Here is a 12253-nt window from a genome sequence, read left to right as displayed (position 1 = left end):
GCATCATTGCATTTTCCAGAACTAGCAAAACTGATAATGATCTGTTTTTGGTCATCAATCCCAATCAATCCATCACTGAATTCTTTAATACCTTCTTGGTACTCCTCTCTGACGCATATGCATTTTAAAGAAATATGAACAGAGAGACAGGCCTTAACGCGAAGTAAAGGCTCTCTAATAGCAGAAATGAGGCACCAGGAGAAGGAGATTCAAATGAGAATCCGAGAAGATGAATCTGCATCTGTGGCATGTCAGCCACTCCCCTCTCTTCACTGGGGCAGATGCTGTTAATTGATTGCAGCTAAGACTTCTCAATGCAACGCACCAGGCAGCCATAACCAGTCACTTGAGTCGGCACACGAGTTCAGCTAATCCACTTGCAAATGTGGCTCCATGAATTCTGAATGCCCTCCGGTTCTAAGATCTGGGGTTTGGGCAGGTACCTGGGAAGCTGCTCCCTCCGCCCTTCAAATCACACTCGGGGCTGACCCCCACGTACGCCCAGCCATGCCAGGAGTGTCCCATGGGGGTGTCCAAAAGGCTTTTCAAAAGAGAGAAAACTTCCTACTCCCTGAAGGAGGACAGGGAAGGGGCGTGTTGGAGCAGACCCATCGTGCCGAGAAAAACCATCGGCCCCTGTTGGAATCTGATCCCTGCTACAAAAGTGCTTCCAACCTCCCATCAGTCCTGAGGGAGGGGGCATTTCTCCCTGAGGTGCTGCTAGGTCCCTACCAGACCACCACATCCAGAAGCTCCATCCATCTCTCTCCCTGGCTCCTGGGTCTGACTCAGGCCGCCTGAGGATGAGAAAGGGCCTCCCCTCCGGCCTCCCCCACTGGCGGAGCCAGGAGTTGGGGAGGCCACAGGGCGCGCCTGATGTTGTGTCTGTTAACGAGTGATCGAGAGCACTTAAATGGGCTGCACAAGTGCCACACCAAGCCGGCCACCCCAGCCCCGGGGCAGGAGACAGGGGATGCAGGCAGCCAGAGGGCACACGTTCCCCACCTCACACACTCCATCCCAGACCCCTGCTTTCAGAATTCAAGTTAGAGTATCCTTTCCTGCCTCCCCACGCCTGCTTCTTCCTTCCCGTTGGTTCAAGAGGACCCTGTATTGAGCACCTGCTATGCTCCAGGTACCATCCTGCTGCTGAGGGTACAGCAGACAAGGATCCTCCCCCGGGAGCCCCACCCAGTCCTCTCCTGGACCCACTGCCTTGGGCCAGCCAGGCCCTTCTCCAGTTAGGACACCACCACGCGGGCCTCCTTACTGGCCTTTGGAAATAGGAAATGCAAAAGTAGTGGAATGCCTTACAAGGCGCCCTGGCCCATACGATCTCATTTGATCCTCAAAACAGCCTGTGCACAAACAGGCAGGTCAGGCTCTCCAGTCAGAAGGAGGCTGGTTGGCTCTGCCACTTACCAGCTGTGTGACCTTGGGAAAGTCCTTTAGCCGAGATGCGCCTCCAGAGGGGGACAGTAGGCCTCCCTGTCTCCCTCACACGACCGGTGGTCCATCAGCCATCATTAAAGCACCTGCTGCAATAGACACAGACAAACCAAATCGACGAGGCGCTGCCTCTGTCTTAGATAAGACGGTATCAAAGAGCTTCCAGCCTGGCTGGGGAAGGCAGATAGACAAGCAAATAAGTGCAACAGAGTTTGGAAGCTACGGTGTAGAATTAGGGTAGAGTGGGGAGAGGGGTTGATTTAAAACTGGGTATGTATAGAAATGGGGATTTTAGAGCAGTCATTGCATAAAGAAAGAACACGAAGCTCTTAGCAGGGGCATTCCCATATATGTACTTGTTCCAAGGATCAAAAACGATGGTAGGTGCGAGCCTGCTCTGTAATATACTGCAGAAAGCTGTCCAGTGCAAGGCATTATACTATTAATGTAAAATGTCATACTTCACCCAACCGAGATGGGTTGTATTGGTTAAGCGAGGCTATGCTACAGCAAAAAAAAACAGTTGCAGAGTCTCTGAGGGTTACACCACCAAGGTTTATTTCTTCTTCATGCAACATGCTCCGCGTAGGTTGGCAGGCGGCTCTGCTCCACACAGCTGCTCAGGGATCCAGACTGACTGACGGGCTGTCATCTTCCATCTCCCGGAACACAAGCCATTCTCAGTCACTGAGGCTGGAGGAGTGAGAGCTGGAGTGTGGAGAGCCAGGAACAGTGATAGGTGTCCCTTTCACCCACAGCCCATTGGCCAGAACCAATTACGTGGTACTGTCTAACGGCACTGGGACTGGTAGATGTGGGGGAACAGATGGGATGTCTAGTGGGCATCAATGTCTTTATCACAGGGGCCAGAGGAAACCTCTCTCCATCGTGGGTGTTGGGCTAATCAGAGAGTCCTTTAGGGAACTCTGTGTCTGGTCCCCTGGGAGCCAAGCAGTCTCGGGGGGATGGGACTGGACCTGAATTCTACCCATCTCCAGAGTGACTAGCCATGGCAGAGAACTCAGGGACAACCACAATATTTGAGTTATGTCTGTGACTCAGAGAAGCCCAGAGTTAATAATAATCATAGTTAACATTTATTGAGCACTTACTATGCGCTAAGTCTATAGCGCCTAAGTTGTTTGATGTAAGCCTCACAATAACCCAGGAAGGTAAGTGGTATTGTTAGCCCCAGTTGATATATGAAGATAATAGAGAAGTCCAGAGTTCTTCATACTCTTCAGTGAGTAAAATAACAGAGCAGGAAGTTGAATGCAGAACTACCCTGTCTCCAAAAGCCATTCATTTTACCACCAAGCTATACTGTCTCCCACTGTAGTCCCAAGCTCCGAATTCTCACTGGGTATATGACCTCCGGTAAGTCAGTTCACCTCTCTGAACCTCAACTTCCTCGTCTGTAAAATGGGATTAATAGAAATACATTAGCTCATGGGATTGTTGAGAGAATCAAAAGATTATCTCTTAATTATCTTAGAGAAAAGAGTTTTTGTCAACTATACACTTCTCTGCTGTTACATGACCAAAAAATAGCTGTGGATTAGACATCTCTGAGGGACCAGGCAAGAGTCTGAAGAAAGATCACACCTGCTGGATGGGGGCAAAGCAGGACAGATCCCTTATTCCCCGAGGAATCTTGCTGACACACTCAAAACAGCCCCAGCCAACCAGCCAACTACAACTAGGTATAGACCTTCCTTGCCTCTTCCTCTGGCCCCAGGCTCCCTTTGGCAACTCTGCTACAGCTTCATATTTGTTTCTTTTTCCTGCAGAGGTTTCTGCAATATTTCTCCTAAGTGGGACAGCTACATCAATAAGTTCCATTGCATCACGAATGTAATGAAGAGCAGAGTGTCTGGCTTGCTGGCTGGGGCTTCTGGTCCAGTGCACAAGGCACTGTGTCACACACACGCACCCCTCCACCCTCGACAGTTTGGCCCCTTATGCCCTCGCCGGCCCTTTTCCCCTTCTCCAGCCTCTAATTCCATTCTGCCCCAGGACCCCGGCTCCAGCCTGCTTGGTCCACACATCCATCCCCCAAAGTGCTGACCACAGATCCTACCCTTCCCCAGCCCAGAGCTTTCTGTCAAGACATTTCCTCCACCTAGAATATCCTCCCATCATCTCTACCTGTCAGATCCTCCCCAATACACACAAAAGAGTCAACAGCGGTTATCTCTGGCTGATGAGATTACGGATTATCTTTATATTTTTCTTTCCAATTTTCTCTCTTCAGAGATTTGGGGGAATGAGCACATGTTATTTTTACACTCAGAAAAGCACAATGAACTCATGCTTCAAGTCCCTGCCCTCCTGCAAGGCACACCCCTCACCCTAGCACACAGTTATCTTTCTCCTCCGAAATCCTATAGCTCTCAGCCCTATCACAAATTGTTTTGTGATTAACTCGAGTTAATTTACTGCCTGTGAATGTCTGATACCCACAACCAAATCGTAAACGCTGTGAACGCAGGGACCCGTCATCCGCATCTGCCCTCCCCTGCATAGCCCTTTGCATACATCAGGGCCCCAGGCACACACGAAGTTGTGAATGAGACTTAGTGATTTCCAGTAACAGGGACGTCCCTGGTATACTTTACATTGGCTTGGGCTGGGGTGGGGGGGGCGGGTGGCCGGGGGGAGATCATTGGAAGTTAGAATGAAGGGGCCTGAATTTATACAGACTCTCTGACATTGAATTTGCCCACTAATAGGGCTTTATTACTCCCACCACATGAGCAGCCAAACTAAGGCCTGGAGAGGTAAAGCGATTTGGCCCAAGAGTCTAGAACCCACACATCCTGTCGCCCAGCCACGCCTTAACCACTAAACCACAGCTGCCACTCCAAGATCTTATTAATAGCCATTTCTCCCCCCAGTCAGCAGCTGGACATGGCTTGCCAGGTTAATAATTTGTTCATTAGGCGCCTAATGAATTACTTGTTAATTGCTAACTTGATGCACAGCCAGCAGTCCCCATCTGCCTGGAGAAATGGCAGCAAATAACCACAGAAGGGCCGGCCAAGCTCTGGCCTCTGGAGAGCAGGAGTTTTCAGCCTGAGAGGGTGGTGGCAGTGGTTCCCAGGGAAAAAGCCTGTCTCGGCCAGTCTCCTGGAGCACTGAGAAGTCCCCAGGGAGTGGCATTTTCCGGGTAAGCCAGCACACACAGGGCACCTCTTGCTGGACCAATAAGTTCTCTACAAATGTTCAGGGCTGCCCAGATCTTCATCCCACATCTTTCAAGCCTCCTCTCCACAAGACTTCCCCTGATGATATTCTTATATTTTCATTTTCTCTGAGCTTCCACCACTTGAAGTCAGCACTATTCAATTTAAACGTCACATCGTGTTTTCTCTGAGTATGGGTCTTGTCTCCCCATCTTGAAGGCAGCTACAATATCCCTATTGGACTCCAAGCTTCCTGAGAGCAGAAACCACATCTTTCTTGTTCATCTTCATATCTCCTGTACCAATAGTGCCCAACTTAATAAGTATTTATTACAGGAGTGAATAATTTACACTTTCCTGGATAAATGTGTACTAGTTTGCTAAGGCTGCCATGACAAAATACCACACACTGGGTGGCTTCAACAACAGAAATTTATTGTCTCACAATTCTGGAGGCTGGAGGTCCACAATCAAGGTGTTGGCAGGTTTGGGTTCTCCTGGGGCCCCTCTCCTTGGCTTGTAAACGGCCGCCTTCTCACTGTATCCTCAGGTGGCCTTTCCTCTGTGTGTGAGCATCCCTGGCGTCTCTCTGTGTGTCCAAATTTCCTCTTATAAGGACACCCTTACAAGATTGGATTAAGGCCCACCCTAACAGCCTCATTTTAACTTAATTACCTCTTTGAAGGTAATTATCTCCAAATACAGTCACATTCTGAGACAGTGGGGGGTCAGGACTCCAACACAGGAATTTGGAGGTGGACACAATTCAGCCCAAAACAATTTCCCACCCCACAATGCCTACCTCAGTGCTAGGCATGTATTAAAGGGTCATTACATGCTCCAAAGTTGATAGGCCTTCCATTTTCTCTGCAGGAAGGGCTCACCTTTGTGACCTGGGTTCGCAGTCCTGCTCAGGTCCCAGAAAAACTCCATAGTGGAATATTTAAGGCAAACCCTCTTGGTCATGTTGGCTCCCAAATCCTAATAGCTCTGTTATTTTTGAAATCATTTTAGAGCAGCACTGAATAAAGATGATGATTTTTCACATTTGCATAGCAATTTTTCTTATCAGAGCACATACTCGTTTTATCCTTCCAGCATTGCTGTGAGGGAGGAAGAAGAGGGTTACGACGTCCATCTTACTGACAAATAATTGAAATAAGAAGGAATTAATAAACTTTCCCAAGTTGTGACTTTCACTCCCAGGTCCCTTCCTAGGAACCCCTGTAGGACGGGCCTCGGTCTTTTCCTTCTCTGTGTTTCAACACCCGGCCTGGTGCCAGGCACGGAGAGGATGGTCAGGGGATGTTTGGCATTAACAACAGTGGAGCTGCCGGTAGAGCCTTGATCCCCAGCGGAAAGAGGCTGACGAATCAGTACTGACTACCACCACCCACCCCCGCCCAAGCACCCTCAGGAGAAACCAGCTTGAGGGCCAAGTAGACGGCCAGCTTCAGTGTCTGAGGTTCCCATGCCAGCCTGCTTTTCAGATAAGACCCTGAAGGCCAAGGTTAAATTGAACATGATTCTGGGAAATAATATATCTATTATCACTTTCACACTGCTCCCAGCGACGATAAGGAAAATGTGTTTATGGTACAATCGCAAAATGATTTCACATATTATTTATTTTTATCCCTTTATATCTCAGGTATTTTTAGAAGCTCTCTCAAATTCATTGCGGAGTGAAGCAGGGGATACATTTTAAAAATACACTATCTCATTTCATCCTCAGAACAAAGCTTCAAAGAGGATGAGAAGGATATTATACCCATTTGGCAGAGAAGTAAAGAAAGGCAGAGAGAGGTCAAGTATTTGCCCAAAGTTGAACAAGGAGCAGCGGGCCTGACTCAGACTATCTGTCCTTTCCTTGGTATCACTGGATTGATGTGGGAAGAACTCTGAGGAAATGGACCAGGAGAGGTCCCTTCTGAGGGCAGGAGGCAAAGAGAAAACTTTGCACCAGCAGGTACCAGATTCTATCTGCAGATGTATCATCTTTGGCAGACATAGAGTTTTTAAACACTTTGTATCTGAATGATTTCAACTGAGGTGCAGCCTCCCCAGCCCCACACAGGCCGCACCACACCTTATTGCATCAATCCCCACTGTCCACAGTTATGTTGCCATCCGGATGCTAATGGCCTTTGAGTTTGCAACCCGTTTAGCCTGTGAACAGCAGCCTTGCCGTGGGCTTCCTTGGGCAGACCAGTGGATGTTTCGGATGGGAGAGATCTTTAGGTACGAGACAGGGCTCAGGAAGGGGAGTGGGGGAAGAGCCAAGGCAAACTGCACCCCCTGTCACCCAGCAACAGAATTCTGCCGAAGTCAGGCAGACCCTGAACCAGGTGATGGGATCCGGCGCCTTAAAGCCCCCAGAGGCTGCTTACCCCTACAGTCCTGGGCGTAACTGGACCACATTTTTTACCCTCCTTGATCATCCTCCAACACACGGTGTGACACAGGCAACAAAATAAACCAGCCGAGGTCTCTCATCGGCTCAGCCAACGAGGAGAAGTTGTGAGCCTCACAATCTCCATTAAAAAACCAGTACAAGAAGCACATAGCCGATGACACAACAGTCCCACTGCTGCCTCCCTGCTGGCTTTTTCTCTGATGAACACAGGTGCCCCAAACCCAAACAGGCTCCCTGCTGCTGTGTATAACTCTGGACTCCTGTGTAAATGACCTAAAACATACAGTCCTTCTCCACCCCTCTTCACCAGGTATGTCTGTCTCTAGCTTGGGTGTGGTCAGCCTCCCTCCCTCTCCCCTCCTCCCCTAATTGGTCTGGACCTTTAGAGTTGTTCTTTTGTGTCATACTGATGTCCCCAATCTCTTCAAATCCTTCCCTTCCCCAGGCAGAGTCCATCCTAAGCATTTGCTGCCTGCATAGGTCAAAATCTATGACCACTTGGTGCCAGCTCCTTGGCACACTGAGGATGCAAAAGGAGTGGCCTGGGGGTGGGGCAGGAGCATGACAGGTCCCAGCGGGATGGGGGGAAAGGGAGGCATCAAAGGGGCTGCCCCTCAGAGACCCCCTCTCAGCAGCACTGCAGCACTGCCAAGGACCCAGGAGAATGCCATCGGGAGAGTGGGCTGCGGGCATTCAGTGGAGCCGATGGTGTTGGTGGGAATGTCAGCTACAGAGGCTGAATTCTCTGGGACTCTGTGGCACAAAGAGGAGGCGGTGCAGGACCAAGGCCCCGGCTCCTGGAAAGGGGCCCCAGGAATGAGGTGAGAGATGCACTTAGACACGCCTAGTACTTCTTGTGCCCTGGGTACCAGTCTTGGTGGGACTGGGAGGATCTCCCAGCAACCAGGCAATCCCCGTGGAGAAGGGAAACCTGGAAAACACCTGCCTCTGCCAGGACCTCAGGGGAGGGGGCTGCCTCTTGATGGCCTTGCAGAAATATTTGACACTTCTACCCTTTCCAGAAAATCCATTTTCAAATCCCACTGCCTTGGGAACAGGACAGTGGCTGGACCGGCCTCTCAAGCCCCCAGGAGAGGGGGGGAGCAGCGTGCAGAGAGCAGGACAGACCCAAACCCCCGAGCTGGGCCAGGGCGGAACATGCACTTGCAGCCCCCTCCTTGGAGGCCACCAGGGCCCTGTGGAGTGTCCCTCTGCTCTCTCCGCCTCATGTCTGCCCTGGAACAGAAGGCAGAGCTGGCCTCCCTCTGAGGCAGCATCACAGCTGGGCCACAGCTCAGCCAGTGCTGCAGGAGGTGACAACCGAGGCAGGGTCTTCCCTGCAGCTATAACCCCTTCTAACTTCCCAAGCCAGGAGACCTTAACTGTCCACTTTTCCCCCTGTTAGAGAACTTGGGGCGGGTTTCCCCAGGCTGGATCAGCCAGATAACTGAGTGTTCCTCCCAGGACTAAACCCCAAAGGATGTCTCCACTAACCAAACTCTAAGCAAACTCATGGGCAGGGCCCGAGCATGCGGAGTCTCCCCAGTCCCCTGTCCCCCTGGGGTGATTGCTGGGCTCAGGGAGCAGCCCTTTATATTCCCAAAGTCCCAGGCCCCTTGTCACAGGTTCTTCAGATGCCAGAAACCCTGGGGTCCTCCTGCGTACAAAGCCTCCCCCCTCCACACGCCCCCAAAGGCTAACAGCTCCATTCCAGGAGTGAACGGAGAGCTGCCCCTCCACTCCCACCCCTAGGACACTCATTGCAGAGTCTGCCTTAGCTTCTTTTGTTTTCTTTAACTTTTAAAAAAATGAATTACAGATTCACAGGAAGTTGTAAAAAATAGTACAGATGCGTCTCATAGACCCTTCATGCAGTTTCCCCTCACGATTACCGTTTACATAACTCTCTTACAGTATCAAAACCAGGAAACTGACTCAGTACAACTACAGTGCATGCCATTTTCTCACAGGTACAGATTCACGCAACCACCACTGCAACCAAGATACAGAACCATTCTGTTGCCACAAAGGCCCCTCCTCTTCTTCCTCCCCCTCACCTCCCCAGCCCCAGGTTGCCACTAATGGTTTTCTATCTCTGTTGAGTGTATCACTTCCGGTCTTTGCCCCACTGAGCTAGTGCCCATTGGGAACCACCTCAGACACCAGGCAGACCACAGCTGAGATGGGGACTGACCAGAGCAGGCAGGCCCAGGACAGAAGTGGCCCAAGGCATCGGGAGCCCAGCCTCACTCGGATTCAGACACCCCACAGACCTGGAGCCTGTGTGCCACAGACCAGTCCTCACCTGCCCGTGTCGGGCCTGCTCAGTCATTCCTGTCCCATTCTGCCTCCAGGCCTCTTGCTGCCCTGGACAGGGTCCCTCACCTGCCTGGTCCACTCCCCCACAGGTGAGTTCTCCAAAGCAGCTGCTCTCTGCTGCCCCCATCAGGCAGTCTCCCACTCAAGTGTCCCGGCCCCAGGATTTTAATTTGAGATTCTCCCAAGTCATGCTTCTCCATACTGTACCGACATAATTCATTTTTATTACCTAAATATAGAGCTTAATATTTGTCCCTGTTAAATTTCATCTTGTTTGTTTCAGGCATCATTTAAGCTTATCAGGATGTTTTCAAACCCTCAGCTATCTCTCTGGACCTCAATTATCCCTTCTGTCATCTAAAAATTTAATAATCCTGCTCTGTCTTCACCCACGTCATAGATGAAATGGTTGAACTGAACAGGGTTTAGAACTGAGTTCCGTGGCACAATACTAGGAACCCCCTTCTAAACTGAGATTTGAGATTTAATCAATCCCCTTTAGGGAACGATTTTTCAGCATCTGTAGGTCCCCCCAAGTGCATATCAACTGGACTTCATTTTTTCATTTATTCACAAGGCTGCCACGGATGATTTTACACTGTCTGCTCAAGGGTTGACCAACCCGAGTAGCTAAGCCTCATCAGCCCCTCAGTATAAAATGTGCTCACGTTTCCTTTCATACCCAAGTTACGACGCCTTTTGAGTCCTTACTCACTTAACTAAGGTTCTGATTCCCAAATATTCCCAAGAATACCCAGGATTGTGTACATTTATCTAAAACACAGCCCTCCTCAAGGCTACCTGGCTACTTTACCTGCAAAGAAACTGCAAACCCAGAGACCAGTTCTGCTCCCTGGCCTTGTGGTAGACCTCTGCCTGATTTGTGGAGGCAAAGATATGGCTTTCTAAGGTAGAGGGAGGACGTCAAGTCTGCTCAGGACCCAAGTTTTGCACCTGTAATTGGAAGTATGCAGCTTTTCCCCAGAATCACCAGGGTCCTGGGCCACTAGGGCTCCAGAGCCGTCCCCCACATCCCTGACTGATGGTCCTGGAGGCCTGGCCCCTGGCCTGATTCCCCCTGCCTTACTGGTGAGTTTCCACCCATGGAGCAATGCTATTCTTTCCTGCCTGCTGGCCCCAGCGGCAGCCATCCAATACATCAACGTGGACTTGGGGTCCCATTCCCCATCTCTGTGAGGACCCCTCTGCTCCTGTGTATGTTCAGGATAAAAATAGAGACTTAAGAGAGGTACCATCAACAAGGCCACCCCATACCTAAGTCCCAGGTGCACATGGACAATATCAGGAGAAGGGTGACCCCCACCCATCACCCTCGGCTAAGCAGAAGCGCCCTGTGCCACACTGCCGATCAATCTAACAGCTGTCAAAAAGAGGAAAGAAGGTGGGTTGATCTGCTTTGTTCTAAGTGAACTCATGCTGGCTTCTAGCAATCACCTTTCTTTTCTAAGAACTCACAAATCAAAAATTTCAGGTATCTGTTTTAGCATTTTGCCAAGAATCCACACTGAAATTACTGAATAATCATTTCCAGAATCAGGAAAGGTTTCAGGCTATCTGGGGCCTGATGAATAAGATCCTTAAGTGGAAGCCAGGCTTCCCCAAGCCCTGCCAGCTGTTCCTTCCCCTCTCACTCGCCATCATGATCACACACACGCACACGTGCACACACGCATGCGCACACATGCACATGCACCCGTGAGGCACCCCCCCCCCCACCAGACTACACTCAGAGGACAGACAGCCTCTCTAACACAGACATGCCATCCGGCACAAAGACACCCAAAGTCAACGTTCCTGATTCTTCCCCATCTTTTCATCTCATTCAGAATTGCTCTGTCCTCTGTCCATCATCCCCGCCCCTCCCCAGGTGGTAATAGACATCTTCATATCTCTGTAATTGTGACTGTGGCTGAGGAGCCGTGTGATGGCAGGGAAAGGGGGACCAGGCTCACGGGAAAGTGCTCAGGCGGGCTCTGACCCATGCCGCGGGCACACACGTCCATCTGTCAGTGGCCGCCCTCCCTGCGTGGGGAGCTGGTGGAGCGTTGGGGAGTTGATGGAGCGTTGACTGCCAGTTACGTCCTTGTCTGCGGACGCTGCAAAGACACAGTTTTCCGTGGAGGAATTCTAAGTCTTAGACTCAAGTCTTCTCAGAATTAGAGTAATTAAAGTTGAGAAGAGCAGCATGCCAGGGCCCCTCCTTAACCTGTCATTTCTGGGCTGATGACGGGGATCCGACTTCAAGGTCACTCTGTCCTCCTCCCAGATGTCCTCTCTCTTTCCTTCCTGCCCCTCTCTCCTCTCCAAGCCAGGCCTCAGACATCCAAGGGCCCAGCCTTCCCCGGTCACCAATGAGAGGCCAACCAGGTCCCCTAAAATGGCAGTCGCCTTCAAATATTTGCAAATGAAGCAACTGACAAAGGATTAATGTCCAAGATTTACAAGAAGCTCGTGCAGCTCAATAACAAAAAAACAAACAACCCAATCCAAAAATGGGCAGAAGACCTAAATAGACATTTCTCCAAAGAAGATATACAGATTGCCAACAAACACATGAAAGAATGCTCAACATCATTAATCATTAGAGAAATGCAAATCAAAACTACAATGAGATATCATCTCATACCGGTCAGAATGGCCATCATCAAAAAATCTACAAACAATAAATGCTGGAGAGGGTGTGGAGAAAAGGGAACCCTCTTGCACTGTTGGTGGGAATGTAAATTGATACAGCCACTATGGAGAACAGTATGGAGGTTCCTTAAAAACCTAAAAATAGAACTACCATACGACCCAGCAATCCCACTACTTGGCATATACCCTGAGAAAACCATAATTCAAAGAGAGTCATGTACCAAAATGT

The sequence above is a fragment of the Balaenoptera ricei genome, chromosome 6 (genome assembly GCF_028023285.1).
Source record: "Balaenoptera ricei isolate mBalRic1 chromosome 6, mBalRic1.hap2, whole genome shotgun sequence".
NCBI classification, from domain to species: Eukaryota; Metazoa; Chordata; class Mammalia; order Artiodactyla; family Balaenopteridae; genus Balaenoptera; species Balaenoptera ricei.
The sequence above is the reverse complement of the archived record's forward strand: the minus strand, read 5'-3'. Positions refer to the sequence as shown.